The sequence below is a fragment of the Aotus nancymaae genome, unplaced genomic scaffold (genome assembly GCF_030222135.1).
Source record: "Aotus nancymaae isolate 86718 unplaced genomic scaffold, 86718_ANA_hifiasm-v0.15.2.pri h1tg000131l, whole genome shotgun sequence".
In the NCBI taxonomy this organism is placed as follows: Eukaryota; Metazoa; Chordata; class Mammalia; order Primates; family Aotidae; genus Aotus; species Aotus nancymaae.
Window position 1 is genome coordinate 11,884,821 of NW_026988546.1, and position 14,036 is coordinate 11,898,856.

The following is a 14,036-nucleotide window of genomic DNA, read 5'->3' on the forward strand; positions in this document are numbered from 1 at the left end:
TGCTCAGCGGCTATTACTTGGTTTTCTTTTTTAATCTTAATTCCTGTAATGCATTTCAAATAGCCAAAGGGGAAAGATTATTTGAGAAAGGAAGAGCCTATCACTGCCACTTACATGACTGACTAGAACACTGTCCCTTTATTCTCCATTCCACATGGCTTGTTCCAAATATGATAAAGTATATTTAGCATAACATTTACCCATTTAACCAGTTTTTTCTTTTTTTTTCTTTGAGACAGAGTTTTGCTCTGTTGCCAGGCTGGAGTGCAGTGGCACAACCTCGGCTCACTGCAGCCTCTGAGTCCCTGCAACCTCTGACTCCCTGGTTAAAGCGATTCTCCTGCCTCAGCCTCCCGAGTAGCTGGGATTACAGGCACACTACCACCACGCCAGGCTAATTTTTTTTGTATTTTTAGTAGCGACAGGGTTTCAGCATGTTGGCCAGACTGGTCTCAAACTCCTGACCTCATGTGATCCACCCTCCTCGGCCTCCCAAAGTGGTGAGAGTACATGTGTGAGCCACCATGCCCAGCCTCTTTAACCATATTTAACTGCACAGTTCAGTGATATAAAAGACATTTATGTCCAGGTGCGGTGGCTCATGCCTGGAATCCCAGCACTTTAGGAGGCCAAGGTGAGTGGATCACCTGAGGTCAGGAGTTTGAGATCAGCCTGGCCAATATGTCGAAACCCCATCTCTACTAAAAACCCTAAAATTAGCCGGATGCGGTGGTGCACACCTGTAATCCCAGCTAGTCAGGAGGCTGACACCGGAGAATCACTTGAACCCAGGAAGCGTAGGTTGCAGTGAGTGGAGACTGCGCCATTGCACTCCAGTCCGGGCAACAAGAGTGAAACTCTATCTCAAAAATAAATAAATAAAAATAATATAAAATAAAATACATTTGCATTGTGCAACTGTCACAGTGCAATGCAAGGTATTAAAAAAGATGATGATGAAGTGGAGCAAGAACTATAAATTAAAAGAGATTTAAGAGATACATTAGCCAGATGCAATGTATGAACCTAATTTGGATTCATGCATCTGGAGAACTTTTTCATCCTTCCAAACTGAAACTCTGTACTCATTAAAAATAACTCCTCTTTGCCCCCTCCTTCCAGCCCCTGGCAACCACCACTGTACTTTCTGTCTCTATGAATTTGACTACTCTAGGCTTCTCTTATAAGTGTAATCGAACAGTGCTTGACATTTTGTGACTGGCTTATTTACTCAGCATCATGTCTTCAAGGGTCACCCATGTTGTGCATGTGACAGGATTTCCTTCTTTTTTAGGCTGAATCACATTCCATTGTGTGTGTAGACCACATTTTGCTTATCCATTCATCCATCCATTTGGGTTGTTTCCATCTTTTGATACATGAAGTAATGTGCATCCTCTCAGAAGGCATATTATTTTTAATTTAAAAAAAGTATCTTGGTATGCTCTTCTCAGTGAAAAAAACTATGAGAGTTCTAAATCGTCATCAGATTCTTAATGTCCTAGTCCATTTGGGCTGCTAGAACAAATTGTCACAGGCTTGGTGGCTTACAGACAACAGACATTTATTTCTCACAGTTCTGGAGGATGGAAGTCCAAGATCAAGGTGCCAGCAGCTTCAGTGTCTGGTAAGGGCTCACTTCCTTGTTCACAGATGGTGCCTTCTCTCTGTGTCCTCACATGGAGGAAGGGGAGAGGGAGCTCTCAGGGCCTCTTCTGTGGAGGCACTAATTCCAGTCATAAGGACTCCCTTGTGACCTGATCACCTCCCAAAGGCCCCACTTCCTAACATCATCACTTTGGGGTGAGGATTTTAACATAGGAATGCTGGGGGTACACCAACATTCATGCCATAGCACTTAATAACTGTAATACAGTTCTGTGTTTACTTACCACTTTCCAGTAGTGGGAAAAGTTAGAGAGCGTATCTTATTCATGTTTACAACTTAGCACCCAGCAAAGTGCATGGCACCTAATTGGTATCCAATAATACTTGTTGAGTGAATTATTTTTGAGAGAGAGAGAGTACTCTCACTTCATCTGCACAATCCAGCTTTCCGGCATCTGCTCTGTGTCCCCCACTGACTATCTGAGATGAGGTAGGGTCAGACAACCCAGTTCGGGCTCAGCTCCCTTTTTGGATATGGCAACTGGCTCCCTTCATGAACTAGGAAAATGCTCTCACAGCAAGAATCTGCCACTCACTCCAGTGCTTGACAGGTGTTGGATTATTGAACAAATATATGCTTAAAATAGAATATGCCAGCCAGGCACAGTGGCTCAGGCCTGTAATCCCAGCACTTTGGGAGGCCGAGATCGGTGGATCACCTGAGGTTGGGAGTTTGAGACCAGCCTGACCGACATGGAGAAACCCCATCTCCACTAAAAATACAAAATTAGCTGGGCATGGTGGCTCATGCCTATAATCCCAGCTACTTGGTAGGCCGAGGCAGGAGAATCGCTGGAACCTGGGAGGCAGAGGTTGCAGTGAGCCAAGATCGCGCCATTGCACTCCAGCCTGGGCAACAAGAACAAAACTCCGTCTCAAAAAAAAAAAATGAGTAACTGCATTGGAGGCAAACTCTCTCCATTTTTATTTGTCTGAAAGATATCTTTATTTTGCCCTCCATCTTGAAAGTTCTGGAAGCTCCACTTTCTGCAACAGCTGAGAGCTAATTCTGTGCATGCTCTGAAGCTCTCATTCAGACACTGACTCAGTTGAATCACCCTTTCTTGGAGATAATCTTTTTCTTTATGGCTTTTTGTAAATGGTGTTCTAACACGTTATGGTGATGTGTGTAGGTGTGGGTTTCTATTGGTTTCTATTTCTTTATTCTGCTTGCAATTTGTTGGACTTCCTGATCAGTGATTGGTTTTGTTATCAACTAGCAAAGATTCCTGGCTATTATATCTTTGAATGTATTCAATCAAAGCTCTTATATCTTTAAATATTGCCTCTTCCCCCTCCTTCCTATTCTCTTCTATTGGAACTCCAAATGTATATGTTTTTGACTCCATCCTATCCTTTATGTATCTAAACATCTTTTTTTCTTTTCTTTATTTTATTTTATTTTTATGAAGTCTTGCTCTGTTGCCCAGGCTAGAGTGCGGTGGTGCCATCTCGGCTTACTGCAAACTCTGCCTCCCGGGTCTAAGTGATTCTCTTGCCTCCACCTCCTGAGTAGCTGAGACTACAGGCGTGCACTACCACACCCACTAACTTTTGTATTTTTTGTTTTTTTTTTTTTTTTTTGAGATGAAGTCTTGCTCTATCACACAGGCTGGAGTGCAGTGACATGATCTCGGCTCACTGCAACCTCCATCTCCTGGGTTCAAGCGATTCTCCTGTCTCAGACTCCCGAGTAGCTGGGATTACAGGCACCTGCCACCATGCCCGGCTAATTTTTTGTATTTTTAGTAGAGACGGGGTTACACTATGTTGGCCAGGCTGGTCTCAAACTCCTGATCTCATGATTCACCACCTGCCTTGGCCTTCCAAAGTGCTGGGATTACAGACATGAGCCACTGCAACAGGCCAACATCTTTTTTGTGTTAAAAAAAAAAAAATCGTTACACTTAGATCTCACTGCAAAAAACAAACAAAAAAAAAAACAACTGCTTAGCTGCACTCTAGATAAGTTCTTTTTTCCTTTTTTTTTTTTTTTTTTAGACAAAGTTTTGCCCTTGTCGCCCAGGCTGGAGTGCAATGGCACGATCTTGGGTCGCTGCAACCTCCACCTCCTGGGTTCAAGTGATTCTCCTGCCTCAGCCTCCTGAGTAGCTGGAACTACAGGCAAGCACCACCATGTCTGGCTAATCTGTGTATTTTTAGTAGAGACAGGGTTTCACCATGTTGGCCAGGGTAATCTTGAACTCCTGACCTCAGGTGATTCCACCTGCCTCAGACTCCCAAAGTGCTGGGATTACAGATGTGAGCCATCATGCCAGTCCCTGTCTGTTCTTTTTAAATTCTTATCTTTGGCCAGCCATGGTGGTTTACGCCTGTAATCCCAGCACTTTGGGAGGCCGAGGCGGGTGGATTGCTTGAGGTCGGGAGTTCAAAACCAGCCTGGCCAACATGGTGAAACCCTGTCTCTTTAAAAAAAAAAAAAAACTTATCTTTGGCAGGTGCAATGGCTCATGCCTGTAATTGCAGCACTTTGGGAGGCCAAGGCGGGCAGATCACGAAGTCAAGAGATAGAGACCATCTTGGCCAACATGGTAAAACCCTGTCTATGCTAAAAATACAAAAACTGGCCAGGCATGGTGCTCACGCCTGTAATCCCAGCACTTTGGGAGGCCGAGGCAGGTGGATCATGAGGTCGGGAGTTCAAGATCAGCCTGACCAAAATGGTGAAACTCCATCTCTACTAAAAACACAAAAAAATTAACCGGGCATGGTGGCAGGAGCCTGTAATCACAGCTACTCAGGAGGCTAAGACAAGAGAATTGCTTGAACCTGGGCGGCAGAAGTGGTAGTGAGCCAAGAGTGAGCCACTGCACTCCAGCCTGGGTGACAGAGCAAGACGTCTCAAAAAAAAAAAAAAAAAAAAAATTTACCCAGGGCTGGTGGGGCACACCTGTAGTCCCAGCTACTCAGGAGGCTGAGGCAGGAGAATCGCTTGAACCTAAAAGACAGAGGCTGCAGTGAGCCGAGATCATGTCACTGTACTCCAGCCTAGGCAACAGAGCGAGACTCTGTTTCAAAAAATAATAATAATAATAAAAATAAAATGAAATCATATCTTCATTCAAAAAATTTTTTAAAATTCTAGTGGATGTGCCTTCTATTTCCCATCACAACCCTGCCTAATGCAGTTCCCAAGCCACGCTGTTCTCCAAAGAGCATGAGTACGATACAAAGATGGTATCACATTTGTGGTAACTTGTACAATTTGGGAACTGAAAGGAATTTGAAGGGAAGAAAATCTAGAATGATAACTGTGAATTTCATCTTGGACATCAAGTTTTAAATAGATAATATGACATCCTGTTTCCACCCAAACTGGCCTGACCAGCTGGGTGTACCGAAATTGAATTCTGACACTAACTTCCTGGAGCTGGTGCAGATGCCACAGATTAAGGGCAAAGGTCACTACAGACCCTCAGTCCCCTTCAGACATCAGTCACAAGTATCAGAGAGTCCTCATGGCAGTTGCACTCTGATTAACTATGAATTCAGGGGTTCCCATGACCCCCTCAGGTTTGATAATTTGCTAGCACAACTGGCTGACTCAGGAAAGCACAATGCTTACGATTACAGTTTCACTGTAAAGTATACAAATATGGGAGGGTCCCAAATGCAAAGCTTCAGTGGCCTTTCCTCGTGAAATCAGGGCACATCACTGTCCTGGCACATCAACATGTTCACCAACCAGGAGGCTCTGGAAGCCTCCAGTGCCAGAGCTTTTACTGAGTTTTTCTTTTGTAGGCACAAGTGATTAAACCACCAACCCTGTGATTAATCTCAACCTCCAGACCCCCTCCTCTCTTCAAGGTAAGGTGACTCAAATTCCTCAACCCTCTAATCACCAGGCTGGGATGGTCTTTCGGTAACCAGCTCCCAACTTGAGGCTGTCTAGGGGTCCACCATTAATAGCATAGCAAAGCCTTATCAATTAAAAAACCCAAAGGATTTTTAGAGTCTCCATACCAGGAATTCAGGACAAAGACTAGACAAATTATTTGTTATACAACAGAGATAATGAGATTTCTTTTTTTGTTTTTGTTTTTCAAGATGGAGTCTTGTTCTGTCGCCCAGAACAAGGCTGGAGTGCAATGGCACCATCTTAGCTCACTGCAACCTCTGCCTCCTGGGTTCAAGCAATTCTCCTGCCTCAGCCTCCCAAGTAGCTGGGCTTACAGGCACCTGTCACCATGCCTGGCTAATTTTTTGTGTTTTTAGTAGAGACGGAGTTTCACCATGTTGGCCAGGCTGGTCTTGGACTCCAGATCTCATGATCTGCCTGCCTGGGCCTCCTAAAGTGCTAAGATTATAGGCATGAGCCACTGGAAACAGCTGATAGTGAGATTTCTTAATGAAATGTATATTCTCTCAGGAGCATGTTATTCAAACTCATGTTATTGGTAATGGGAACTTAGGACACAAATCAGCACACACTTAACTTTGGACATTGTTTGCAATTAGAGTTTCCCAAAATAAGAATTTGACAAATTATTATAGATGTCATCATTCAAACTATTAATTGATATCTATATACTTAACTCACTTTCCAAAAAGACTTGGGATTACAAGTAAGACTTCTTTTCAAAATATTCCATATGACAAGAAAGTATAATTTTTCCAATTCATAGGAAATAGTCTACATGGAAGCAGTAGTGTAGGGTCAAGCATCTACAGTCGTAGGTACAAGTCCTGGCTCTGCCACAGCATGACTCATCCCTTATCTTGGAGCTGGATGAGATGACCACTGCAATTCTGTGACTGCCACAGTCAGATCCATGTCACAGAGCAATCACGTCATGTCTGTTTAATCATAAACAGCTAGCTCTCTTTCCTTTTCAAGTTTTTTTATCTTGGAAACTTTCTTTTTTGTTGTTTTTTGTTTTTTGAGACAAAGTCTTGCTCGGTCACACAGGCTGGAGTGCAGTGCTGTGATCTCAGCTCACTGTAACCTCCACCTCCCATGTTCAAGTGATTCTCCTGCCTCAGCCTCCCGAGTAGCTGGGATTATAGGCGCCCACCACCATGCCCGGCTAATTTTTGTGTTTTTAGTATAGACGGGTTTTCCCCATGTTGGCCAGGCTGGTCTCGAACACTGACCTTAAGTGATCCACCAGTCTCAGCCTACCAAAATGCTGGGATTACAGGCATGAGCCACCTGCCTGGCCTCAACCTTGGAAACTTTCTATACTTGTACTATACATCTCTCAACATTACCTTCACAAAGTTTTTCCTGATTCTTGTTTTGTACTCTTTTAGGAAATCATTAGTCAGGTGTGGCTATGAGAGGTAACAGAGGAGAGGCTGGGGAGAACAAAGCGCATTATACTCATGGGTCCTAGAGAAAGGAGGCATACCGCCACACAGGCCACACAGCCAGGAGCCAGGGAAGGGTCAGGCCATGGCCTTTATGGTGGTTTTCACAGGAATGGCAAGGCAGGGCAGGGGGGACAGTACAGGACTGGATAGTGTGGATAATTCTGGTGGGCTCTAGACTCTAGGGATGGTCGTTGGCTGCCTGGTACTACTTGGCCTTGGGATAATTGAGATAAAGGATCTTTCTCCTAGAATTTGTAGGCCATGTAGAGGAGTGCTGGCTCTGGATTGGTTAATTTGCCTATCAAAGGCATGCTCCAATCTCAGCCTGTTCGTTCTTATCTCCAAGAATTGGCTGCCCCTGGGAGAGTTTTTGTTTTGTTTTGTTTTGATTTCATTTGATTTTTCTTGGTTTTTGTTTGTTAGTTTGTTTGATTTGAGACAGAGTCTTGCTCTGTTGCCCAGGCCGGAGTGCAGTGGTATGATCTTGGCTCACTGCAACCTCCACCTCCCGGGTTCAAGCAATTCTCCTGCCTCAGCCTCCCGAGAGGGAGGATTTTTTTTAAAGATGTCAAGACATCATAATATGCATAAATATATATGTATGCACATATGTATTCCAGCTAGAGGATTGTAATTATACACACCTGCACACACACACATAATATATGCAACCCTCCAGCTGAAATCTCTCCTGTCTCCTAAACCTTAGTATCATCACCTTGTCTGTCTAGCCCACATGTATTTTCTTCTCATTTTTTCTTGCACTGCGGTTATGTGTGGGCATGTCGTGTTTTACTTCTGACTGGGAGTGCCTTAAGGGCAGAGCCTGGGACATCTAGCTCACTGTGTTCTCCATGGGGGAGGCACTGCTGCTCCTGGTATGAGCTCTAGAAATTACTTTTTAATAAACAAATATCAGCAGGGTACATAATGTATATGTGTATTTACCAAACCATACTCATACACATATTTTCATACTTACTATTCAACTTAGTACAGAATGGTGTTGAGATTTTAAAAATCAAGTCTCGACTTAGTAAATATTTGTGAGTTAATTATTATACTAAGGTGGAAATTTACCATTTTTCAAGCTTGTGAAAATGAGCCCCAAGAAAATGAAAAAAAAAAATGTATGTGTGTGTGTGTGTGTGTGTGTGTGTGTGCATATATATATATAAAATATATATACAACTTTAGGCCAAGTGACATTTGTACTTGCTGGCAGCTCTTCAGTATTTTATATATTAGTTATAAACATTTTATTTATTGAATTAATTAATTTATTTATTTCTGAGATGGAGTCTTGCTCTGTTACCCAGGTTGAAGTGCAGTGGTGTGATAAATTACAGGCATGCACCATTAAGCCCGGCTAATTTTTGTATTTTTAGTAGAGACGAGGTTTCACCATGTTGGCTAGCTGGTCTCAAACTCCTGACCTCAGGTGATCCACCCGCTTTGGCCTCCCAAAGTGCTGGGATTACAGGTGTGAGCCACTGCACTCACACCTAGTTAGACATTTTAAATGATTGCCAGCCTGCATGCCCAGAGCACAAACTTCCTCAAAAGGGAAGGGAAAAATAATTGCAACTCACTTGAGTATTTTTTGGTAAGGATAAAAAGACATCTACTAAATAAAAGTAGATAAACATGCTACCTGGGATGTGCTTTGAAAAAGTAGCATGTCAGCCAGGCGAGGTTGCTCAGGCCTATAATTCCAGCACTTTGGGAGGCCCTGGAGGGCAGAGTTCAAGACCAGCCTGGCCAAGATGATGAAAACTCATCTCTATTAAAATTAAAAAAAAGAAAAAGTAGCATGTCATCTTATTGGCGAAGTGCCTTAAAGTACAATGTGGATAGGTCGGAATATGTATATAAACAAGCAGAGAGCTTTAAGAAAAGGAGAAGAGTTTAGTGAAAAAATATGTATCTACCTGGGAAAGTATTAGAATGTAAATGAGGATATAAATGATGGAGGCTTAAATTGGTATAAATGGAAAGTGACCATACTGGGAATAGTGGGAATCTATTTTTTATTTTATTTGAGACAGAGTCTCACTTTGTCATCCAGGCTGGAGTGCAGTGGCACGATCTTGGCTCACTGTAACCTCCACCTCCCAGGTTCAAGCAATTCTCCTGCCTCAGCCTCCCAGGTAGCTAGGATTGCAGGTGCAAGCCACCACACCCAGTTAATTTTTGTATTTTTATTAGAGACAGGGTTTTGCTACGTTGGCCAGGCTGGTTTGGAACTCCTGGCATCAAGTGATTCACCTACTTTGACCTTCAGATTACAGGTGTGAGCCACTACACCCAGCTGGAATCTGTCTTTTTAAATGTGATTCCCTGCAGTGGTTTACTAGCCTGGAGCATCTCTGCATAATGGAGGGTGGTTGCAGGCCTAGCTCTCAGAATCCTCCTAGAAGATGTCCACGAGATGGGCCACAGGAGCAGCCACCACTGTTACCAACCAGAAGACAGAGAATTCAGAACTCACTACCCTGTGTCCCTCAAAGATGTACATATGCACCCTCTCCATCCCAGCAATGCACAAATTGTGCATATGTTCACCAAAAACCTTTCATTGGAATGTTCATAGTGGCACCCCTACATGACAGCTCCCTGAATGAAACTACTCAATTGATTACCAACTGTTGAAGGGATAAATTGTGTTATGGTCATACAACTATATAGCAATGAGTATAGACAGTCTACTAAGACTATAAGCAACAATATGGATAACTCTTACAAATATTGCTGAGTAAAAAAGTCAGACACATAGTATATACTTCATAATTCCATTTGTGTGGACATACAGAAAGTGTGAAAGATCACCTAAGGTGTTAGAAGTCAGGATAGTGTCACCCTTGTGAGGAAGATCACTCCTGGCAGGGACACAAGAGAGGCTTCTGGGGAGCTGACAATGTTTCCTGTCTTATTCTGGGCACTGTTTACACAGGTGTGCTTAGTTTATGAAAAATCATCATTATATAAACAGAACGTATGTGCTTTGTTGTAAGCATTTTATATTCTTCCATTATAAATTGGTTTCTGGTCAGGCAGTGGCTCATGCCTGTAATCACAGCACTTTGGGAGGCTGAGGTGGGTGGATCACCTGAGATCAGGAGTTCGAGACCAGCCTGGCCTATATGGCAAAACCTATTAAAAATACAAAACTTAGCTGGGTGTGGTAGCCCATGCCTGTAATCCCAGCTACTTGGGAGGCTGAGGCAGGAGAATCGCTTGAACCCGGGAGGCAGAGGTTGGAGTGAGCCGAGATCGTGCCATTGTACTCCAGCCTGGGTGACAGAGCAAGACTCCATCAAAAAAAAAGAAAAAGAAATTCATCTGGAAGAATCAACTGCTTTCACTATTCTGACCATTATTCTGGACCATGACACATGCTTTCAACCAAACTTGCCCATCTCACAAACATGATTTCGCTCTCAGACTGTTCCTTCAGGTTTCCATCTGCAGTCATCTGTGAGTTGTCTGGGGAATGTTGCTTGAGGTCTGTTCCTCTTTTTCTTCCCTTGTAGAGAAGTAATGAATAATCTAGATATCTGAGAATCTTATGATCTTGGTCTGATCATACCAAGTGCTGCTAAAGATGTGGTGCAAAGAGAACTCTCATATGCAGTAGGGGTGTAATTAGTGCTACCCTGGAGAGTAATGTGGAAAAACTACTTGGAAACTCAGTTGAAGACACACATACCCTTTCACTCAACTATTTCACTTCTCACCACGTACGCTGCTCCAACGGTAGCCTTGGGAGCAGCAGCATCCACTTCTTAGAAATGCAGAATCTGGCTGGGCATGGTGGCTCACACCTGTAATCCCAGCACTTTGGGAGGCCAAGGCAAGCATATCACCTGAGGTCAGGAGTTCAAGAGCAGCCTGGCCAACATGATGAAACCCCTTCTCTACTAAAAATACAAAAATTAGGCTGGGCACAGTGGGTCATGCCTGTAATCCCAGCTACTCAGGAGGCTAAGACAGGAGAATCACTAAGTAATCCAAGTAGCTTGGATTATAGGTGTGTGCCATTACACCCAGACCTGTTTGTTTGTTTTTAAGTCACAACTACTCCTTAACTACTCCCTTCACCACAGGTCTGGGAACACACCACCCAGCAGCAGCCCACTCCCGCAGACTGGACACTTGCACACCATTCTGGACACCCCAAAGCTAAAGACCCAACAAGGGCCAGGTGCGGTGGCTCACGCCTGTAATCCCAGCACTTTGGGAGGCCAAGGCGAGTGGATCACAAGATCAGGAGTTCGAGACAAGCCTGGCCAACATGGTGAAACCCCGTCTCTAGCAAAAATACAAAAATTAGCCTGGTATGGTGATGGGTGCCTGTAATTCCAGGTACTTGGGAGGCTGAGGCAGGAGAATTGCTTGAACCTAGGAGGTGGAGGTTGCAGTGAGCCAAGATCGTGCCACCGCACTGCAGCCTGGGTGACAGAGCAAGACTCCATCTCAACTGAAAAAAAAAAAAATCCCAACAAGGGCTCCCCTTCTCAGGAAAGGCCCTATTGCCAACTTGCCTGCAGGAGTGACAATGGCAGCAAATGCACTTTACTTTTACCTCCCTCATCTGCAAGGCAGCTTGGCAGAAGCCAGTCTAGTGAAAATCCTTAGAAGTCAGGTCTGAGTAGCATCCTTGTAAGCCTAAGAAATGTACCAGCTTCTGGAAGGAGCCCCTGGACAAGTGGGCTGGAATGGAGTCGAGTGGCCAGGCTGCACAGCAGCCTCACCTCCCCAATGACTCACCTCCCCATTGACTGGCCGATGTTGCTGATGTTCACCTCTTTTTTTTTTCTGAGATGAAAGTCTCACTCTGTCACCAGGCTATGGTGTGTGCCATTACACACAGTGGCTCAATCTTGGCTCACTGCAACATCTGCCTCTTGGGTTCAAGAGATTCTCCTGCCTCAGCTGCCCCAGTAGCTGGGACTACAGGTGCACGCCACCACACCGAGCTAATTTTTGTGTTTTTAGTAGAGACGGGGTTTCACCATGTTGGCCAGGATGGTCTCAATTTCTTAACCTCGTGATCTGCCCACCTCAACCTCCCAAAGTGCTGGGATTACAGGCGTGAGCCACCACGCCCAGCAATGTCCACCTCTTTAGTCCAGTTCTGTCTGATATGTTAAGAATGGAAAGAAAGCCTTCTCAGGGGCATTTTGTTTGTTTGTTTTGTATTTTGTTTTGAGATGGAGTCTCACTCTGTTGCCCAGGCTGGAGTGCAGTGGCACAATCTCAGCTCACTGTAACTTCCACCCCTTGGGTTCAAGTGATTCTCTTGCCTAAACTGGGTCTACAGGCGTGTGCCATGACGTCTGGCTAATTTTTTTTTTTTTTTTTTTTTTTTTTTTAAGATGGAGTTTTGCTCTTGTTACCCAGGCTGGAGTGCAATGGCGTGATCTCCGCTCACCGCAACCTCCGCCTCCTGGGTTCAGGCAATTCTCCTGCCTCAGCCTCCTGAGTAGCTGGGATTACAGGCACGCGCCACCATGCCCAGCTAATTTTTTGTATTTTTAGTAGAGACGGGGTTTCACCATGTTGACCAGGATGGTCTCGATCTCTTGACCTTGTGATCCACCCGCCTCGGCCTCCCGAAGTGCTGGGATTACAGGCGTGAGCCACCGCACCCGGCAATTTTTTGTATTTTTAGTAGAGATGGGGTTTCACCATGTCTGTCAGGCTGGTCTTTAACTCCTGACCTCAGATGATCTGCCCACCTCAGCCTCTCAAAGTGCTGGGATTACAGGCCTGAGCCACTTCGCCCAGCCCCTCTCAGGGGCAGTTGGATGTTATCATCTAGATGCTACTGTCAGTGAGGTCAAGAAACAACAAAATAAAAAAGAACAGGAAGGTCATGGCAAGGGAGACCAAGGTCTGCCTGTCATTTTAATTCTTTTTTCCCCTTATTCCATATTTCTAACACAGAAAATACATACCATAGAAAATCATATTTCAACATCTTGCTATGTTTCATTCTAATTTTTTTTTTTTTTTTAGATGGAGTCTCACTGTCACCCAGACTGGAATGCAGTAGTGCGATCTCGGCTCAGTGCAACCTCTGCCTCCCAGGTTCAAGCGATTCTCCTGCCTTAGCCTCCCAAGTAGCTGGGACTACAGGCGCCTGCCACCACATCTGGCTAGTATTTTATTTTTAGTAGAGAGAGGGTTTCACCATGTTGGCCAGGCTGGTCTCAAACTCCAGTCCTCAGGTAATCTGCCTGCTTGGCCTCCCAAAGTGCTGGGGTTACAGGCGTGAGTCACTGCCCCCGGCCCTAATTTTTTTTTTTTGGAGACAGAGTCTTGCTCTGTTGCCCAGTCTAGAGTGCAGTGATGCGATCTCAGCTCACTACAACCTCCACCTCCTGGGTTCAAGTGATTCTCCTGCCTCAGCCTCCTGAGTAGCTGGGACTACAGGTGCACACCACCACCCCCAGCTAATTTTTTGTATTTTTAGTATAGGTGGGGTTTCACCATGTTGGCCAGGATGGTCTAGATCTCCTGACCTTGTGATCCACCCACCTCGGCCTCCCAAAGTGCTGGGATTACAGGTGTGAGCCACCGCACCCGGCCTCTAATTTTTTTCTTAAAGAAAGGAAACACCACAGATCTAGTTCAGTTTCTCCACTTCACTCCCCTTTATCCAGAGGTAACCATGTCCTTAATTTTGTCTTTGTGGTCAATACTCTGTCTAAGCATGCTTGTATCCCCAAACGAAACAAAATATTGTTTTCTTTTTACATTTCGTATACAGTATATCCTACTCTATATTTCAGTCTGCAATTTGCTTTTCTTTCCCTTCATGTTATGATTTTGGATGCAATCCATGCTGGTATATATGGCTCTAGTTCCTTTATTTTTAACTGCTTTATACATGTCATTGTATGACAGCGTCGCAATTTATCTGTTCTCCATACGTTGGCTTTTTGGGTTGTTCCCTTATCGGTTGTTATTACAAACAATGCTGCAACAAACACATATGCACACAAGCTTGAGAGCTCCAGGCTGGTGCC

At 44.4% G+C, this 14,036-nt stretch overlaps 1 long non-coding RNA gene across 1 annotated transcript in view; it reads left to right on the top strand.

The window, feature by feature from the left end:
* LOC110568315 (uncharacterized) overlaps positions 1-13,793 on the top strand; it is a 47,980-nt gene extending 34,187 nt beyond the window's left edge. Inside the window, exons 2-3 of the long non-coding RNA XR_002478610.2 lie at positions 5,431-5,496; positions 13,024-13,793. This is a non-coding gene — a long non-coding RNA (uncharacterized LOC110568315). The remainder of the gene's footprint in view (positions 1-5,430; positions 5,497-13,023) is intronic.
* Positions 13,794-14,036: the final 243 nt, after the last annotated feature.